The sequence below is a fragment of the Paralichthys olivaceus genome, chromosome 7, assembly GCF_024713975.1.
Source record: "Paralichthys olivaceus isolate ysfri-2021 chromosome 7, ASM2471397v2, whole genome shotgun sequence".
NCBI lineage: Eukaryota > Metazoa > Chordata > Actinopteri > Pleuronectiformes > Paralichthyidae > Paralichthys > Paralichthys olivaceus.
This window is the reverse complement of record NC_091099.1, coordinates 10,535,668-10,556,302: the sequence shown is the minus strand read 5'-3', so window position 1 is coordinate 10,556,302 and position 20,635 is coordinate 10,535,668. Positions and strand designations below refer to the sequence as shown.

The window sequence follows — 20,635 nt, the reverse complement described above, 5'->3', positions numbered from 1 at the left end:
TTTTGATGCTCAAGGTAGATGGATGCAACAGGCTCTTGGGGTTTATCTCTGTAAATAAAAAGGACAGGAGGCTGTCTGTGCTCATCTGCAGCCCAGTGACACCAGGCTTTGAAGTGATTTCAGTGGCTCTGTCCTCCTCCCCGCTGGGCAATTCAGATCCGGCCTGCAGCTCACTCACTTTCATCCACATCCCCCTTGGAAATCCATCCATCTGTCTACTTTCCCTCACCTCCTTCCTGCTCTCATTCACCCCATGAGCTCTTGCACCCTGATACTCCTGCTTGAGGCCTTTTGCCTCCCGTCAACACTCACTCAGACTGTATTCTCACTGTGGTGCTCCCACGCTTTTACTCACCATCCCCACTAGTCTGACACGCTTTCTAGCGAACGGGTCTTTCCGATACCTCTCCCGGAAAAAAAAAACCTAAGCGACTTTCCATTAGTTTTCTGCCGGGCCATGAGAATTATGGTTTCCCAAATGAATAGTGTACAGGAGCCTGACTTAATTGAAAAAACACAAGCATGGTTTGCCATGAAGGAGACGGTCCTTGTGTCACAGTTGAACTGTGTGAATGTACTTTCCAGAGCTGGAGAGGGGGAGAGAAAGAGAGAGGAAAATACCAAAAGAATAACATGAGATAAGCTGAGGAAAATAAAGTTTTGAAACAAAAGTATGGAAAATCAAAAGGAATGATTGAAAGCATTGTGGGTACTATGTAATGTAGAGTTGGACGTGAATGAAGAGGGATCATCAGGGGATCAGAGGATTATATATGAAAACTCTCCTAAAGGAACCCAGAGGAAGAATAAAGGAGTGCTGTGTGTGAACATATTGGCCTCATCTGCTCTGTCATTCAGGACACTGTGTATAAAAGGGGATTTTAGTGGGATATAATGGCAGAAGGAGGCCATTATTAGAAAGTTTGCTGGTCATTAAGCCCCAACGTGCAACAATAGCGCCCACAGTAAAAACCTGCTTGATTGCAGTCTAGCTAACAGCAGCATCTCACCCATGATTTTCCCAGCAGGGATTCATCATAACATTTAACCCCAGTGGAGCAGTCGGCTCGTCTGTGAGAGCGTTTGTATTGTAACCAGACCACCAGCAAGTCTTCAGGGAACTTTCCTCCGTGTTGTGGAATTTCCCACGTGAACAATGTTTGTCACATCCTATCAATATCCCACGCCTCCTTATCTATTTATCTATTATTAATTGTGTCTCTCCCACTGTCATTATCTGTGTTTGTGTGACATGTTTGTGTGGCGACTCCATATGGTGAAGATTGAGCCCCTGTCATTGGTTCAGAGGGCACATTTGTCACACACGTGTTTGCCAGCAGCTGCTGTTGCTATGGCTCCGCAGTTCTCCAGAGGAAAGCATCTTTTGTTGACTTCCTTACTGTCATGCTCATTTGTTTGTCAGGGCAACCTGACCTCTGACCCCGCAACCACCTCCTGCCTCTCACGCTCCTCTTTAATGTTACTCTAGACTCCCTGACAGCTCCAGTGCACACACCCCCTCCCTTTTCCACCTCCACCACCGCCGTCACCACGCGTGCACAATTACAGAAAGGGAGAAATATGAAAATACCATCACTTGCAACAGTAGGTCTTAGTGAAAATATTTCTTCTCAGGAGAAATCCCCAGGGATCGTGTGATGAAAATACATTTAGTCGAAGTGACTTTAAGCTCCAAGAATGTGCAGAGACTGAAGTGTGAAAAGAAAGATGACCGCTGGAAGTGGGATTTAAGACTCAGAGGAGAGGGGCATACCCATTATTTTTATGCTTAATGCACATTTGCCATCCTTACTGAATAATATTAATCATAATAGACCTACCAGATATTGACACAAAGTTTTAAATCTCATTTAATGGCTTATGTTCCAAATGCACAGGACAGCAAAACCCAGTAACACCCACTAACATCTGGATTATTTTCCTCAGTAGGAAAAGGTACAATCGGCATTTATTCCAGCATCAAATGACTATTTATCGGTTCCAGCTCCAATCAGCATTAAGGGATATTGACATCGGGGTGGACTCGCTAATTTTCGATGATGATGACGTGCGTCGCCTCTGACAGTAACTTCTGCAACTCTTTGCCATCTCAGCCACAATTTCCAGCTGTGACGATTGCAGCAGCGCTCAGTAATCATTCAGTCGGCTTTGAGTCTGAAGAGACTGGAGAGAAACAGTATAAAAAACTGCTGTAACATAGACACTGGCCTTCATACTGCTTTCTAACATAAAAAAAGAGAAAAGCAAACTTGTCTTGTGGCGTTAAAGTTAATCACCCTTTTACTTGCATTTAAAAACCTGCGTTCACACTGACGTTAGTGTACAAAGGGTACAAAGGTCAGAATAACAGATTTAAGTTTGGTTTTCATTTCAGCTCTGCAGGCATATAGCACACTACTTTCCTCAAATTTTAACTGACAACACCCACAATGCTTTGCAACTAATGTTGACATCACCATAGATTAGATATTCCCCTGAGAAACAAGTACTACTCTTTCAGTCTCAAATGCAAAAAAAGATGCGATATGGCCCGTGGGAATAACACTGTGAAGAGTTTGACACTGCTGCGACTTTAATGTGAAACAAAAATACAGCATTTGCAAGAGGAAAAGCATTCATTCACTCATACCTGAAGCACATGAGTTTTGAATCATAAATAATAAATAATGAGATCATTTCATTCGACACTCCCAAGATTTGCTCGCAGCCATTAAAAGTTTTAGAGAACCTACAAATTTGTACCAATAAACAAACTAAGAAGCCAAATCTTAATTTCTATGCCCAAATAATTTTCAACTATATTAAAATGTATAGTTTAAGTCTTGCCTTCATGATGCATCTAATATGCTAATTCATGATTAACCTATATAGATTCTTTACACACTTTCCCTCTCTATGATGATTCCTGTCCCAATCAAAATTATTTTCATATGTTTTAAATTTTGCTGGTGCTTCCACTCCATTCCTCTGTTTTGGATGATAAATTTGCCTCAAACTTTAATGAGCTATAGCCAAGTTGGTTCAGGAAAATAAAATAAATTGGAGAAATATTTTTTAGTAGATCTGAGGACATTCATAGATTTAACTAGAACTTTCGGTCTCATTATCCTTTAATGCAATGCTGTAAAATGTCTCTATATAGTTACAGTAATTTAGCTCCTGAGGCAGATAACTTGTTTTTTATTGTTTTGAGTGGAGATGTTGAATGTATAGCGGCGTGATTAACTTCATTCTCACTCAGCTTTTATTGCAGTCTATGTACAGACAGTAAAAAATGTGCATCCAATGTAATCCCTCAATTCAAACTGCATTTTCTGCAACACACCCCTTCATTTAATTTAGTTTTCTGTGCACAATCCATCATGCAGATAAACGTTGTTAGTTTGTTGTGTAACATCAGGAAGCTCTTAGAATTGAACTGCTTGAACTCACCATGATTCATTCACTATGTCGCCATCACTCAGCTCAGCCATACTACCTCTCACACTTCAGCCATGCTATCTCTGGAGCTACCTGAGCTGACCAGGTAAACTGTGGGATGTGTAGTGCAACCACACATTATGTGCGGTTTCATCTTCCACCAGCTTCTCTGATGCCGTCTCCAGCTAATGGTTCCCCTTCTCACCACCTGTAGTTTACCCACATCTAGAATCAGGCCTGTGAGTAGGATATGATTACAGAGACTCGTATAACTGAGCAGATTCAGTGTCATGAAGATGTGAAATACATGACCTGTGGGAGAGGAGTGTCCCTCAGGTTCCATCATTTTAGCTCTTTTCCCCACCTCCTTCCCTTTTCTCTATTCCTTCTATCTGTGTCGTCATCTCTATTTCTGCATATTTTCCATCCCACTGTACGTCTCTGTGTGTCAGGTCACACCTTCACTCTCTAAAGGCTCCCTCAGCTCCCACACAAAATCCACAGGCTCACAGACCGATGTGTGCGTTATTGTGTGCACTTATTGTGTATTGTTGTGTACATTGTATGCGATCCTGATTAGAAGTCCTAGTATCTCCATCAGATAGTGAGCGGAATACAATGTGTCTACTGACAAATTGTAAACGGTTGGATCAGGTATCATGTGTTTATTCGATACTTTATGCAACAGGCAGAAAATTGGCCTGAATATTTGCCTTTGCTCCTCTGTTCCCTCTGCTGCGTGAACGCAGCCCGAGCAGCTCTGATTGCTTCTGACAGTGACAACAAGAACAGGCTGGCTGAGAAGACTTTCTGAAGACCCCACCCCCCCATATCTGCAGAGAAATGTCAGAGGAACGAGCCAAAAAACAACAACATACGATTCTCTCTGAAATCCTTTTGAAATTGAAGATTATACAACATTAACGTTGGAATACCACCATACACATTTGTAGTTTTTTTGTTTTTAGACTAAACTGAGTGGATTTTCCAGTGTGCTGAGTTTACAATATACAAGACATCATTTTATTACACAAAGAGAAACGCAATAGTGTTATGAGTGGCTCGCAGGCCACAACTGTAGAGCTTCAAATCCTTTCATTCTGCCCGATGCTTTGATCCGCAGTGGTGACCTCAAGTCTTTGGGGGGAGGGCAGCAAGGGGAACCACCAGTAAACTTAAGCCCAGGCACATCCCCAGACACCTTGGCTGGGGTCCTAGACCTAAACAGCTTTAGGACTGCTTTCCCCTTTTTCAACCCCTTCTCTGCTGCATTCCTGCTCTTCCCCGCTCACTCCTGCACTTTGCTCCAGATGTGGCATTGTTTAGACACATTTGTTTTGGGCTCAGGCCGCTAGACCTGCACAGGGTCTGATGTCATGCTCTATTTAAAGGGAAAGCCATGAGAACTGGGTGGAAAAGGAGTGTGCTGCGGTCTAACTTCAAAGTGTCTGCCCTGGACTACTGATGACTGTCATCCATGGCACAGCAATCTGTGTCATGGACAGATGACCACATTCATTTGAAGTGTTGACAGACATGTCATTTTCAGGTTCAGAGAGGAGGCACCACTTTGCACAGAAGCCCGAAAGTCACATTTTTTTATTTTTTTTATCATAATTCTCACATCGTCTGCTGGGTTATCTCAGTTTCACTATCATTTGGAATGATCTGTCAGTCATGTGAAGAAACAATACCGGGTTTATTTAAGGTTTTCACTATGGCTGCTTACGGTATAATTGAGTGAAACTTGATATGGTAGTTGGATGAAATGAAAAGACGATGCCCTCGAATAAACCAACAAAAAAGACAGGATTTTTATGGGTCAGAGGAGTCACATGCTGCCTTAACTTCCCTCCCTAATTAGCACTGTCAGTCAGTGAACCTGGCACCTTCCATTGAGGAATGGGATAATGAAATTATTTCTCTGCCTCTCAGTGTGTGGGATATGTGCGTATACAGGGTATTCTCCATCACTGTAGTTACTAAAGAATCTTTTGTTTCCAGAGACTTAGAACTGGCACCTGGTCTTCATATAAGCGATGAGGGGATCTTTTCCTCGATGACTGAGCTTATTGTGTCATCTTATTTAAACTGTCAGCACACTGGAGAGTCCGCAGCAGCAGCTGACTATCAGGCTCTACTGTCAGATTCCCCATGAGGGCTCTGCCTTCATCACTGTTTGGCCCTCAAACACACATATATTTGCCAGGTCCTCTCTAGTGTCCCCGGTTCAAACAGCTATAAGCTATAATCCCGCTGAATATTTCCGGTTCAAACGGGCATGTTTGCCAGATCTTCGCCTCTCGCTGTTCCCCGCCGTTATTCTGCAGTGTTTGCTCAAGGAGTTCACAGTGGCTTCTTGACCCTTGAGGAGTTGAAAGCTGGAATGACATGAAGTGCTATAGTAGACAATTGGTGTATTTCCATTCAGTCACGCACCAGCACAGAGAAAGGGAAAGTAGCATTTGGATAATATAGTCATCAGACAGTCGCTGTATCCATATGGCCTCACAGTGACCCACACGACAGTGCAAACAGTCCACATCCTGACGATGATTAGCATCTCAAACACTTTGTTTTCAAAAGCACTGTTGCCTTTAGACACTCAATCATGAGTGTTTTAAAGGCATAGATCCCTCAGGTAAGAAGGTGAAACTGTCATCCAATGAAAACAGGGTTCTGACAGTTTTTAAAAGCAGCTTGTCTCACCTGTGTGGTATGATGACCTTCCAGGTGAGCTGTTCATTTGTTCTCTCAGGTGTTCAGCAGTAGCTGTCGTACTCAGGATATTCAAGCAGCTCCCAACGAGTTGGCAAAGCCGACTGAGTTTTCCACACTTTTATAGCACACTTATAATTCTTTGCGTGTATTTCGAGAGTAGTTATATATAAATGCAGATGTTTTTGACACAAAATGCGGGTCTGTGTGGGTCTCTCTCTCTTTCTCCGTGTAAAGTTCCCTACAGTGCAGTGCCACTGTGGTCAGCTTCAAAGACTTGGACGCAGACATGTTTACACACTTGCATGCACAGACACGCAAATATACTTTTGGATAATTTTTTATTTACTTCCATACAAGGACATAAACAATTAAGATGAAATCAGGAAAATTCCCTAGCACGTGTGTCCTTTCTCACACACACATTCACAAACACTCTCTCACACACACAAACAGTTTTTCTGGCTGCGGTCCAGTGCAGCGCCCAGTGTTTCCTCCAGCCTTATTGGCCAAATATTACACATAGTGAAAGCATAACAGTTCAACCGTGGGGTTATAAGGTCAAGCACATCTAGGTGATCAGCACTTCCGTTCCAGATACTGTTTATGACTTGTATATACACACCATGCAGTCTGTCAGACAATTGTATACACCCCACACCCAGCCTCAAGCTCACACAGCTGGCACAGCCAAACATTGACAGTCTGTTTTAGGGAAGGGGGTGTGCGTGTGTGTGCGTGTGTGTGCGTGTGTGTGCGTGTGTGTGGGCTTGTTTTTATGTCCCACAGGGAACTTAAACCCTAAACCACACTAACCCACAGGGACTCACTCACTGTGGATACAAAAACGTAGGGTTCCTATTGGCAGAAACTGCTTTTTGAGGATTAAGATTTTGCTTTAGGGTTCAGGTTACAATTCAGCTTAGGTTGCAGTTCGAGCAAGGGTTAAGTTTTGACATTTAGTTGTGTTGGTTGAGATAAGGATACGGGGCTAGGAAATGTATCGTCAGTAGGCGTCCACATGGGGGTATTTAAACACCTATTCTGTCTGAGTGTGCGTGCGTGTGTGCGTGTGTGTGAACTCGCTCAACTTCAAGGATCATCTGCCGCCACCCACACACTAAAACCTAAGACATGGCAAACATGTTAGCTCACTTAAACTTGATTGACATGTAGGTTAATACTGCATATGAATCCAAGCTCAATTAATTTTCAATTCTGGAAATAAGTTCAGCCAAACTGGATTGGATTTATTTATCGTTGGCAAAATAAAAGAGGGATTGCTCCATAAGTCTTCAGTGTGCGCCAGAAGCAGGGCTCCTCTATCTTGATCTAACACAGCCTGTATCTGTCTGTCTACAATCCCCCTCACTTTGGTCCATGAGAGTCCATGGGTGGAGAGATATTAATGCAGGAAATAGAGAAATAGCTGCAGGTCTGAATATATACACAAAGTCCTTGAGCGCTAAACACTCACTTTTCAAGGGTAATAGACTTAAGTTTTATAGGGCTAAACCAGGTGGCTAGGCTGTAGACCTGGGAGGTGCAGATGGGTAAAGTGAGGAGGTGGAGTAATGATAAAGTTCAGTTTAAATTGAAGTCAAACATTGCCATTTGAGGGGAGTGTCACAGACAAAATGTACCTTTCATTTGCTTGCTTCTGCAGTTTTGTTGTTTCTATCCCAGATGCTTCTTTTGCTTTTATATATAGAAAGCGGCTGTAAATCTAAAGGGATCAGAAAGGGATTTAGGTCATTCATGTAAATTTACCACGGCTTGTCAGTGGACAATCACGTTTGCCAAGCCACAAAACAAAACATGTTACTGATTGCAAAAGCAGGAAATCTATCCAGGCAAAAAGTCTCATTCGAACATAAAAACAGCCCTGGAGGAGAAGCTTGGCTTCCTGTCGCAGTGGTAGTGACCTTGTTTCATGTAGCATCTCGTTCCTGAACCTGAACCCATTTGATTTGTGAGTGGTCATCTCCATCACAGCTGACTGAGTCTGAGTGTGTGTGTGTGTGTGTGTGTGTGTGTGTGTGTGTGTGTGTGTGTGTGTGTGTATGCCTACATATGGTTCTGTTTAAATGGCCCCGTGCAGTTTCTCATGGCTATCTGCTGGTCATATCTCTGCGGTAGAAGGTTGGTGCCCACCCCTCTAGATTCTAACCTCGGCACACTAGTGTGTATCTCATTTCCGTGTTTGCATTTAGCCCTAAACTGCCAATGAGAAGTGAGATTTCTTATGTGAACCATGTGCGACTTTACTGATGCAGATGGGAGAGGTTAAAGCAGCGGGGAGCTCAGAGAGCGTGGCTTCATCTGCCATCAGACATGAGATTGACAGTCTGTGAGATGATATCAGTGCAGAGACAGCTACTGAGGCCCAAAATGAACACTGATACTGGAGATACGAGTGTTTTTCATCTTTATCAGCCCTCTGGGTTCTTCTTGAGGCCAGGATATCAAATTAACACTAAAATAAAATAAAACCCAAGCAGTGTTCAGCATTGCATACTTGCATTGTCCAATTTTTGCTCGGTAGGATTGGAGGAAATCTGACTTTTATTTAGAGGCCTGACTCTCTTTAGCCGGATCAAGTGAGTGGGCTTATGCAGCTGGACTAAGCTAACACAGCTTCTCTCTGTGAGCCGCAGTGGTATTACAAGTAAATACAACAGATAGGCGTGTGTATTCACAGATTATGGGAGTGATCCGCTCGCAGTGGGCTAACAATGGCCTCATCGGTTTGAGGTGCGGTGGGTTGTTGCTGCTTTGGGCTGTGTGGTGTTTATGTTGCCCTGGGAAGTCTGTCCTGCTACATGTTAGCACAGTATTAAATCATCTCATGCCAACAGCATTATCATAAGGATGTTGACTCTGGAGAGCTGCATGTGGCTCAGATTCTTCCAAAAGTGTCATCATGTCGTAGTTGTGCAACCATATAAAGTACATCTGGATTTGTTGCATATGTTTTTTTTCTTTCCTACAGTTTAATTCAAACAGACAGGAAAGCTGCAAATCCATATCATACTACCATGTTTCACACAGTCCATAGTTTGGGTTAAGCAGTTCATATAAAAGGTGCGGGTCTTACAAACTGTCTGACTGTTATAAATAGTGCTTTCTAAGAGGACATTACATTCAAGAACATTATCACGGATGTATCAAGCAGATCACGTCATTAATGGTTTAACTTTTATCAGTCATTGTGTGTGGTAACCAGGCCCACTGACAGAATACCATTATTCCCAGAGACCTTGGGCTAAATGAGGATGCTTCCTGCAGGAGGCACAGCTCCAGGTATGCTAACAACATAAATGCTCTGCAGCGCTGGAGCAGAAAGGCTTTTCCTGCTGTAGCTCTGAAAAAGGAAACCTTGGGCTTTCAGATTTCTCCTAACAATAGAAAACCTAATGGGCAGATCATCCCCCAGACTAACAAATACCTCTTTCTCTCGGCTAGTTTTTATCTGAGGAGCTTACACACATCTAAGAAGCTTAGTTGTGTTGTAGATGCAGGCTCACACTGGTAAGAGGGGCTGTGGGGAATCCCCCCGTACTGTCTCACTATCAGCAGAGAGCACAGACGTTATTATCGTCACTCATTTAATTCAGAACAACTCCTTTCAACCCGTGCCACTCTGCCTCTCTTGTCTCCAGACATAAACACACACCTCAGTCTCCAATGCTCCAGGGAAAGCTCCTGATGCAGCAGGGAAAGCCTCCTCGGTCCAGCCCTTTGAAATCGTCTTGTCTCTGCGAGATGCTCGGCCGTCACCGTGTTCCAGGCACCTCCCTCGAGTAGAGTGACAGACTCAGAGCAGAGCAACAAGGGAGACAGAGAGTGGGCAGATCAGGGGTATTATCAAGTTCCCTCTAACTACTAAGGCTGGGTCTGAGCCAGAGCCACCATAGGGTTCTTCATATTCCCGGTGGTGTTCATGTGTATTCTGCTCATGAAATAACATGCTGGACCTCAGCTATTCTGTTTCATTGGAGAAATTCACCATTATTGCTGACATTTTCTTTTCCATGATTTTCCTGTCAACTGAGATAAAGGATAAGAAAGAGCAGAGGGGGTTGCAGTGTGTTGGTAAAACAGTTGTATACATCTGTCTCTGTTGGGGAGTAGCTTTTCTCAGAGGCACCATGTGTTTTAAATGAAGTAACGTATAGATATTTTTACATGCTATAGACAATTAGCCCAAATGTGTTCCTTGTTGTGTGACTTCAGCTCCCAGAGCATCTATAAAGTGTGTTTGAGACAGAGTGATGTGAAGTGGATTGATGTTCTGTGACTCTGAACATCAATGACTTTATTTTCCCCCACTCAACTATTTTCCATGAAATTTAGTGGAGGGGCGGGGCATGACTCTAAGTTTTGGTGCAGATCCGGAAAAACGTGGAAATATAGGAGTTGTATCTACCACTTCCTTGAACATTGTGGGATTGGGCCTTTTCCATTTTCCTTCATTTCTAAGACAATAATTCATGGCTTGTTTAGTGGACGGATATTTATGAGAGTTTGCAATTTGGTGCAGATCCAAATAAAAATCCAGATTTAGTGAATTTAAATTTAACTTCATTAGGGGATTGTTTGGCCTTGGTGGAGGTATGTCCTTTCTTGTTTTTCCAGGACTCAGTGGTCAGGACATTAAAAAACTTCAACAGAACTGCCCTTTATCGTTTATTATCCAATACCTAAAGTCATGATGGACCTTGAGTGAGTTTTAATGGAAGATTTCCTGCCTGGTCCCCATCAGACCGACTACTACGCAATATAACCCACTTCTTCAGGTCACTCCTTCAAAATTAAGGGTGAAGGAAAAACTACAATGCAAAAACCTGATCAGGCCAATGCTCAAGAAGCAGTAACAGGAGCCGCATCCGTCTTTAGACCCTTGTAAGGGTCAGTGAGAGTTGGAATAGTAAAACCCACAGGGCCATTTCGCCCCCTCTCACTTCCCGAGTTCAGGCCAGAGATGAGGTGATCCACATGGTGGAGGAAGTGTGTGTGTGTTTGCAAAGACAGAAGGGAAAAGTCAGATTTTGGTTTTAGTCCAACACAGGAAAACGCTGAAGTAAGCCCACCAATCACCTCCCAGATCCTGGATAATGCACTGACCTAATTATACTTAATGCAGTGGTGTGATTTATTCATTCAACAGTGTGTAAAAGCAGAAACCAGTGTCTTGTAGTGGTGCTGTAGTGGAAAAGGTCATGTGAGGAGAACTGCACTGAGGATGTAATGATGTATCAGGCTTGTTTTTTTTCTGTAGCAGATGTGTGTTTTCTGACAGCTTGTTTTTTTCTCCCTTCCTTGATTTGTGTCAGGAGCTGAGACTCACCCATTTCATGCTGTAGAGACAGGACAGAACAGCCCCCACAGGCAGAGGAAAGAGTTCGTTCTGTCAAATGATGTCAGTGTTTGGAGAGGATGACTGTTTGGGGGGGGGGGGGTTAGATGAGTCTGGCGGAGATGAAGAGAAGAGTATGTGTGGGGGGAGGTAACCTGAGATCCCCCACAGAGATGCTAAACTCCATTACAGACTGAAAGAGAGGGATGAGGACTCTTTACAAGGATGAAGAAAAACGTTCCACTTTTAATCTGTGTGCAATCTAAAAATAACCTCCCCTCTCTGTATACTGCCCACTGGGGCAGGCTTGTTAAAGAGTCTGTCTCCAAAGAGAGAGAGGGCGAGAGGACCAAACAAAAAGAGGAGAGCAAAGGGACAAGAAAACAGGGAGGGATTAAGATGGAAAATGGAGCAGGAGTGGGAGGGCAGTGGCAGGAGCAAGAGCAAAAAAGGCAAAGTCCTGGGAGAGATGTGGTGCAGATGAGCATTGTAGGGAGTGAGAATGAGTTCATGAATCTTCAGAGACTGCCGAGGGGATCAGACTCCTCTGTTGTCAGCTGCTCCCTCTCACCACGCCAGTCACCCAGCCGCACTCAATTCACTGCCATTACACACCTATCTGGCCCCAAGGCTTTTGTGAGTCTTGGTGCAGCCATAAAAGCACCTAGTGCTTGGAAATGTGGAATAACAGATGAGCTTTAACAGGGCCTGGTGGCATGGCCCTTCTCTGAGAGGTTCAGCACACAGTGAATCACACACACCACATAGTCACCCATTCTTCAGATGCTTCGCTGCTCTCCAGTCTGGACGTCTGACTCACAGCTTGCTACTGTACCAGCCAGGCCCGCCACACAGCCCGATGTGTCATCCTCACCTCTGTTACTGTTACGTTCCTCTTTTTCCCCTGACTTCCAGCAAAGTGAATGGAACAGGACAGTGCTAGCTTGTTTTTAGTCGGAACTGGGATTTTATGAATTGTGCCAAAGACTTATGAGAAACGTTTAACAAAGAGGGGAATGGGTTCTAAAAATACTAGACGCTGTCTCAGGGCCGTTCAGATCCTCCCTCGGAAACTTAAACAATCCCTGGCCTGATTCACCAACACCCATCTGCCCAGGGGTCGGAGACTAGACTGCACACAACCTTTGTCTTCCTCGAAGAAGAAATGTGTCAGAGTTTCTTCCGGGTGGATTCACTGTGCTCATCACATGGTGAGGTAGCAGCACGCTCCCTCTGACCTGAGCTGGTTTGATTTCAACATTCCAGCTTCAACAGGGGCTAGTGAGGACATCCTCCTCACCACAGCCTATTTCTTTTTTACACACACTCACACTGTGATAGCCAGGAATTACATATTGTTCTGATATTCACTCAGGCGACTTAAAGAGCAGAGCGCCAGTTGCCAAGTGCACAATCACAGCGGCTGCAATTATCCAGCATAACTGATTAACGACTTAAAGTTCAGCGCACAAACATGCACATACTGAAGTCACTTTCCTTATCAGGGATGCCTTTTTACTACTGTGATGTCATTTTCCACACTTGAGGCAGGGGCGCTAACGTTCCTACCACAATTACTTTTTCCTTTTTTTAACAATGGAACATCAGCTGGCTGTCTGTGGAGAGATTGCATCACTGAGATTATTCAAGCAGCAGCAGCAGAAGTCTGAGAGTTGAAACGGCACAGGAGAACGAATGGAGCCTCTGACCATCCAGGCACCATTCATAAATTCCTCCCAGATTGAAGCCAAGTGCACAAGAGCTGGTGATTTGTGAACTGTTTGACGTCTGTTGTCATGATTACACACTGTGTTGTCCGCCTGCTGGCTGTTGCTGCTGGTTTGAAGGAATGGCGGTTGCCGACCTCGCCATAGAAAGGATGGTATTCCAGTGGGAGATAAAAGCACGTCCTTGGTTAAATCTCTCCACTAAGCTTTCACTGACCCTTCAAAACAGAGATTTTGTATTTCGCTCTCTGAGGTTGGTCCGTTGGCCGTCTAACATTTTAAATCCTCTAAAGCTTTATGACCTTATATTTCATTTTAATCGCCCGCCGCTCCTCAGTCTGCTTGCTTTATATGCAAGGTGGATAAGGCAGAGCGTCTACTCTGCAGAAAAACACCCATCAGATGTTCATTTGTAATTCTTTTCCTGGAACACAAATACACTCCTCCACATAGTTTTCAGTGCATGAACTTCATATGTGTCTTTTTTGTGAAAACAGAAAGTTGACGTAATTCTTAGTCTTTAATTTGATCACAGCACACGAAGAGGACATGCTATGACAACCCTTCAGTTATGGTATGTCTGTACACAAGCTTATCCAATGCACATGTAAAATACATCAGCTGTAGTCCAGTGAGTGAAAACAGAAAAGAGAAATGCTATCAAAGACATGTAAATTAATCACATTTCACATTCAAACAGCTCTTATTTATTTAGCATCTCCACCGGTTCAAATATTCCTTAAATTGTGGCTCCTATTTCCACCTGAATCTTTAACTGATGGTCCTTGCATGGTCCCTTAAGACCCACTAGCCTTAGATTAATGCCTTTCCTGTTGCCCCAGAGATTTGGGCCGTGCCAACACAAATGGCTAGCCATGCGATGTTGGCATGACAAATTGAGGTGAGGGCAAAAGCGCAAAAGGCCGACCACAGTCCACACTGGCAATTTTTCTGGTGGAGCTGCATAAACGCAGCATTCAGACCACAATGCTAAGCTGAGGGGTCAAAGGCTCAGGGTTACAGACCCCAGCATGTCCCTCTGTTGCAGCATTTTAATGGACTATGACAGGGTTTCCGATTCCAAACACTCTGGCCAAATGGTTTATTCATCAAAGCTGCTCCTGGGTGCAGCACAAGCACTTTTCGTGCATACAGAAGTTGACACATAAATTACAGTGTTATATCCTTGCCTCGGATTGTGAAAAAGGTTTTCATCTGACTGATGTGCGTAGCTCTGAAAGCAAAGAAAGCTGGCAAAGTGTGCTGTAGAACTCCTCAGTGACTCATATATTGTATCCTGTCTCTGAATCTAATGCCGCTTATTGTCAGCACAATAGTTAAGTATTTGTTTTCCAAGTGTTGTTTTGTGACAGTCTGATTTGGATCACGTTCTTGAAGTTTCATGCCCTATAGTTTAAAGTCATTTGGCTAAATCAAAGTAGAAAAACAGAGCCTGCAAATCATTATTCATTCTCAGATAAGATTTTTCTAAAATGCATGTGCACGGAGCTTCATGTTCTCACACACACACACTCACACATATTTGTGGCATGAATGCTTGCGTGCGTTTGAAGGTCAAAGGGGGATCATTGGTGGTTGTTTATGCAGAGAGTATGAGGAAGCAGAGTGACTGTGAGAACCTGAGTCTTGAACACTCTGGTTTTCTTGTCTTTTTCAGTCACCGAGGAATAAAGCGTTCGAGCAGATCTAGTTGTGCGGCAGCTGTAAAAATAGGAAGGAGAGGGAAAGTATGATTCATGTGAAGGAGGACAGGATTACGCCAGCTTGCATATATTGTTTAGGTACGCCATGAGGAGGATCCAAATGATGTGCCCATTTCCGACCTTATCAGCCAGATCCCACAGTGATGTCAGACAGATAGAGATGGATGAAGACCCAGTCGATAAAGGTGCTGCAGTAACTGCAGATACAATTTTAATTACAGTCCCAGTGATTTTTTTTTCATGAAGAATAATGCCCCTCATAAAATGTTTGCTTAGGAATGTGTTTAAGGTTCGCAAGAACGTCTATAAACGCTCACTGGTATCAAGAGGATTTCTTAATCTTCTGCTTTGAGGTTGTTCCACTAAGCCATATGTCAGCACCACTTTCGTGCTTTCAATGTGTTTAGGGACTCTGGTGTATCCATTAGTTATCCATCCATTAGCTATACTGCTTATTCTTTGAGGGCCACGGGGGGACTGGAGCCGATCCCCGCTGACATCGGAAAAGAGGATGGGTATGGCTTCTACAGGTTGCTATATAGAGACAAACAATCAGTAACACTCACACAATCAATCTAGTGTAACCAATTAACCTAACCTGCATGCTGACATCTGACTGTCGCAGAGAGCCAGAGCCTGCACGGGACCATTTTTGCAAACCCACATCCAACCGCATCAGCAAAGCTCCATATTAGACCCAACCTGTTACCCCAGTACATTATGGCACTTTTTGCAAGCAGGAAAGCCACATTCATTTAATTTATATAAATATATTGGAAAACCTAAGCAAGCACATGTTAAATTTACAATGGCTTGTTGGAACCCAGAACCTTCTTGTTGTTAGGCAACGGTGCTGACCATTCATGCTATGTACCATCTGCAAACAATTACAGGAGGGATAGTTGTGTTATCTTTGTCAGTTTTATATAAATATACTATTAGCCTCTCCTGAACCGGCACTATATTCTCCTGTCCCCAAAGTACACAACATTCTCTTTGGGTCGCTCTTTTGCTTGGCGCAGCTGCCTGCCTCACACGCAGGCATGCGAAGCCAGAGAAGTCGGGCACGGTTGATGCACAGAAGCCACTTTCTCTATCTCAGCCTCCAGCACCGGTCTCCAGTGAGCCTGAGCAGCTCTGAGGGGAAGAACGTGAGCCCTGCCAGAGACCTTTGGTTTGTTCCTCAGCCTCCAGTCAGCCACTGACCTATAATAAGGCCTCCTGTTCAGCATAGCGAAGGAAACGGTGAGAGTGAAAAAAATGTACTGTATTGCAGGTTGACTCAGTTTGTTGATCAACCAGAGATTAGCCCTGTAAACACAGGTTTGGTTCCGTTACGCTGCAATGCCTTAATAGAGCTCCATCAGTAATAGCAGTGTTGCATCTGACAGGCTGCAGTGATTCAGTGCTGGAGAGTCAAGTATCTTCATGCACCTTCTCATCTGTGCAGGTGTTGACAGAGCCAGTTGAAGGGTCCTGCAGAGTTTTGTCCCTCTAACTGAATCAGTGGCAGTGTTGCACATTGGTCAGACCCAGCGGTGATCCTGCTGAATCAGTGGATTTGTTGTCTCGTTAGTGCTGTCTGTCCAGCATGGATTAGATCAATACTAGTGTTGTGTAGTGTTGGGACAGCAGGGACTGGATCAGTACTGGTTCTGTTCTAGCCACCATGGGTCAGTGCTGCACACTCTCTGTGGCTGAGCTGTGGCTGCATGAATGGCTTCTTGCAGTGGCTGTACAGAGCGTCATTCTTCTCACCCTCATCTGAAGCTGACATCCGAGGGGGAAGCCCAGGGAGCCGGCAGGCTAAATGTTTTTCTATCCCCCTGGTTGGAATGGACGTATCAGGTGCTGTTTTAATGCATTTAAAGTAGAAAACCAAGACAGTGTCTAGTGACCAATGGTAGAAACGACAAGGACAGTAGTGAAAATAGACTGTGGCTCAGGCCACAGTCTATTTTCAATATGCAAGGGCAAGAGCGAAAACATTCAGTCCAATGACAGACTCATTATTAATGCTCTGGATTTGTTTGTCTAAAGAGTTATTTGCCCACTCTGCCATTTCCCAAAGAATCTTAATACCCCTGCCCCCGTGGCCCTCATTGAGTCCCTGCATAAATAGTCCATCTTGGTGGGAGTCCATCATCCCTAAGCCCCTGTCCTGCACTGTTGCCAGGCCCTGATGAGACAAAGTGAGCATTCCAGGAATAGCAATACAACTCTAACACTTAAACCCACCTGCTCCCCTCCCCCATATATATTTTTTTACCCTGCACCCATCCTCCTCTGCACCTTTAACTGTAGCTTCTTTTCACAGGGATCAGATTATATCGTTGTTAAGTGGAACCCTCATCGTCACAATTTAGCTTGAACCAAACACAGCCAGCATATTGCTGTTGCAGCTTGTGATTTTACATAGGCTACCAGCACTCTGCAATCAAGAGGCGTGACATATAACACAACGGTGTTGGCATCTGTGCTGCTAATGCCCACTCTGTCTTTCACACAGACGTCGATTTGCCATGTGAGTACCTCTGCTGCCAGTTTAAAGCCAACCTTGAACAAACTGCTTAAAAGGGTGTAACTGTGAAGGCCCCCATGCCGTGCTCATTTTTCCACAGGAAGCTATAAGAGTCATTTACCAATGAACCATCTCCTTAAAGTTTGCTCAAACTTGTCCTTTTACCTACAACCCTTGCCTCTCTTTCCCTTGTTATGTAACAACCCTGATGCCAGAGGTGTGGCCATGCCAGACAGAAAGACATCGTAGAAATACTTGACACCAGCATGCTTCACCTCCCCAGTCAGGGGGCAGCACTGATGTTCATCGATCAAGCACCACTGGAAAAAAAGGAATGAGTGGCTAGTTGATCTCTGTGCCTTCAGGAGAGGAATATTTATGAATTTTAAAATAAAGCTAACCTGAGGTTGGTAGAGGAAAAAGCAAGGAGGAGCTTTGGGTGAGAGGATGAATAAGGTCCTGTGCTCAGCCCCTGGGTGGACTGAACCCCTCTGTTTGCACTTTTTTCGGCCTTGGCACACAGAGTTGCCTGTGAGGAGTGGGTCGGAAGCAGGAAGTGGTCGTGTAAGGCGATCTGCAGATGCTGCACAGAGCCCCTTTTCAACTGCGGACCCCTTGGTCCCGTTCTGCACAGCGACACATCAGGTAGTCCTCCTGCTGCAGCCACAGCAAGACACAGGCCACGCCCATATGGGATCAACAGGCACTCTCCCGAGTGAGGGAGAGATGAGAATAAATGATAGGAAGGGGGACAGGAGGAAGGGGAACAAAAACTTAGATTGGTGCAGTAAGAGGATGAAGTTCAGTGGAAAGTAGAATTGTAGACTTCTGCTATTCTAGTCACTTATCAGATAGGAAAAAATGTTAAACACATTACTGCTTCACCACGGTCCAAATTGTTATCTGTAAAATCTTCTGTCATTACTTTGATGAAATCAGAGATGGAAGATCAAGCTGCAGGTGTACAGCAGGTTCATTTTCCAAGTGCGCGTTATAGAGGAACCTGTCGAACTGTATCTATCTCTTGCAGAAAAGCTGCTGTATGATCCCATCCTGGATCTGATGTAGATTGGCATTCTGCGCTCAGTGCTCAGAGAGCTGGAATCTTTCGCCTCTCTGTTTGACTTCCTTTCCTCTACCTAAAATCTGCCCTCCCTCTCTCTCCCAATCGTGACTTTTGGATTTCCCAGGCGACATAATGGTTGTAGGTGAATTGCTGAACTCAGTTATATCTGATCTCAGATCCTGTTGCTGCCCAAGGTCAGGCCCCCACCCCCCACCACCCTCCCGCTTGGTATTTATAGACAGTTTTTGCAGCTGCAAATTAAAAAGGGCCTTTTTCACAAAGGTGGCCCATTGACAAAACACTGTGCAGGAATGCGAGGCACTCCAACAAGTCCATCACTTCACCCTCCATTTTTCTGTAATTGTCCTGGCTATTTCCAAACCATTACCATGAAGTGGTTTTGAGTGGGATGCATACCACCTCGTCTCCCACAGTACTAAATAAACAAACAGTAAGAGGATGAAGTTAGAATTCTGCTGAAATGTCACTAAATGACAGCTCAGCTCAGCTGTTACATGGTATGAATGAGGCTTTTGTCTGAACAGTATTCATTGTTATTGTTTCCAGGCACTACTTTAGCTGCAGCTAAGCTGCTGAAGTGGACCAAAGTGTCGGGACCCAAAAAAAGAAACAATTATTTAATGGTGTTTGTTCGGGCAGGGCCCTTTTTGTGTGCAAATGCCCGTCTATTCCAAAAGTTGGAGCGTCAGTGTATGTTCAGTATTGCAGCAAGTATTGCTGAAACAGAGGCAGTTGGTATTATTATTATGACATAGATTAAAGTTTGATGAAATGATCTGGTCAGATATATGTCTCTGGCAAATCGTTTAGCTCCAGTGAGTCTTTGAAGGTCTGCCCAGGCCGGGGGAGAGAGAACCAAGACGCAGCGGAGAGGAACATAGACACAGACAGACAGAAACCAGCCCACTGTCCCACCATAACGCTAATAAAACCAAACAGAAGGAAAGCCCGCTTCACTTCCACCATAGTCCTGCTGTTTTGTGACTATGTATATTTCTGAATACCATGTCACAGACTACTTAGGAAAGCCTGAGTCGTAATTAGGTCATTTGGACATTTCCTTGGACTATTTAAAGGAAGGCAGGCAGGATGAATTTGGAAAATACTGGTACTGACTCGCACACACTGTGCCTGGAATTCCCTCTTCACGATTGGCCAGGGGACTACTGATTTTGGCATGGATGGAAATTGGACAGAAGAATAAAAAATGAGAGAAAAATATTAGTCAGTGTTTTATTTTTTTCTTTGCTACCCTTTCTAACAAACACTTCAATCACCTCAGCTCATGATCTTATTCTTTGAGTTAGCCATGTTGCTTCTAGCATTAAACCATAACTGTCAATCATGCATTTTCATCACAAAAGTTCATCCTAAATTTTCTACAAATATTGTTGTTTCCTCCCCACTCCAGCCCCCACATTCCTCCCAGTTCCTGTGACATAATGCAAAAAGTGAAGAGATTTGCTTTCATGTGCACTTGGGTTGGAGAAAGATAGAAACTATAAGGAAAGAAAGTAACAAAGACTGATTGAAGGAAAGACGTAAAAAGGCAGGATGATACATCTGGTAGTGTGGTTTCAAACAGAGAAACCCAAGAAGGTGAATGTTTACTGATGATGTTATTTAGCTCTATTCTTTATTCCGTCCCGCCCTTCTGGTTCTATTTTTCTCTCAGCGTACTTCACATATAACCTGATGCCAAGTTTACAGGAAATGAATCACTTCCTTATACCGGTCACCCTTTGATTGAAGTGTGTGTGTGCCAGTCTGTGACCCCAGTGAGACAACATTAAATTTGACTGAAACACTTTGATTCATCTGCTGGGGCTAAGAAAACTAACATTATACCTACGACCCGATAAAAAGCGGACGACCAAACTGCACGTCAGTCACACAATGTATACTGAAATTATACATAAAAGCACTGGCAGGCTTGCACAGACATCCATGTACGTATATATACAATTAAACTCAGTTGAGTGTGCAAATGTTCTCACACACGCTCATTCACTGCGTTCGTGTAAAAGCTGAAGTGCTCTCCCTCTCTCTTAATTGCAA

At 44.0% G+C, this 20,635-nt stretch overlaps 1 protein-coding gene across 4 annotated transcripts in view; it reads left to right on the top strand.

Annotated features, from left to right (window-relative positions):
• LOC109624519 (zinc finger protein 469) overlaps positions 1-20,635 on the top strand; it is a 181,391-nt gene that overhangs the window by 140,258 nt on the left and 20,498 nt on the right. The window lies entirely within an intron of this gene.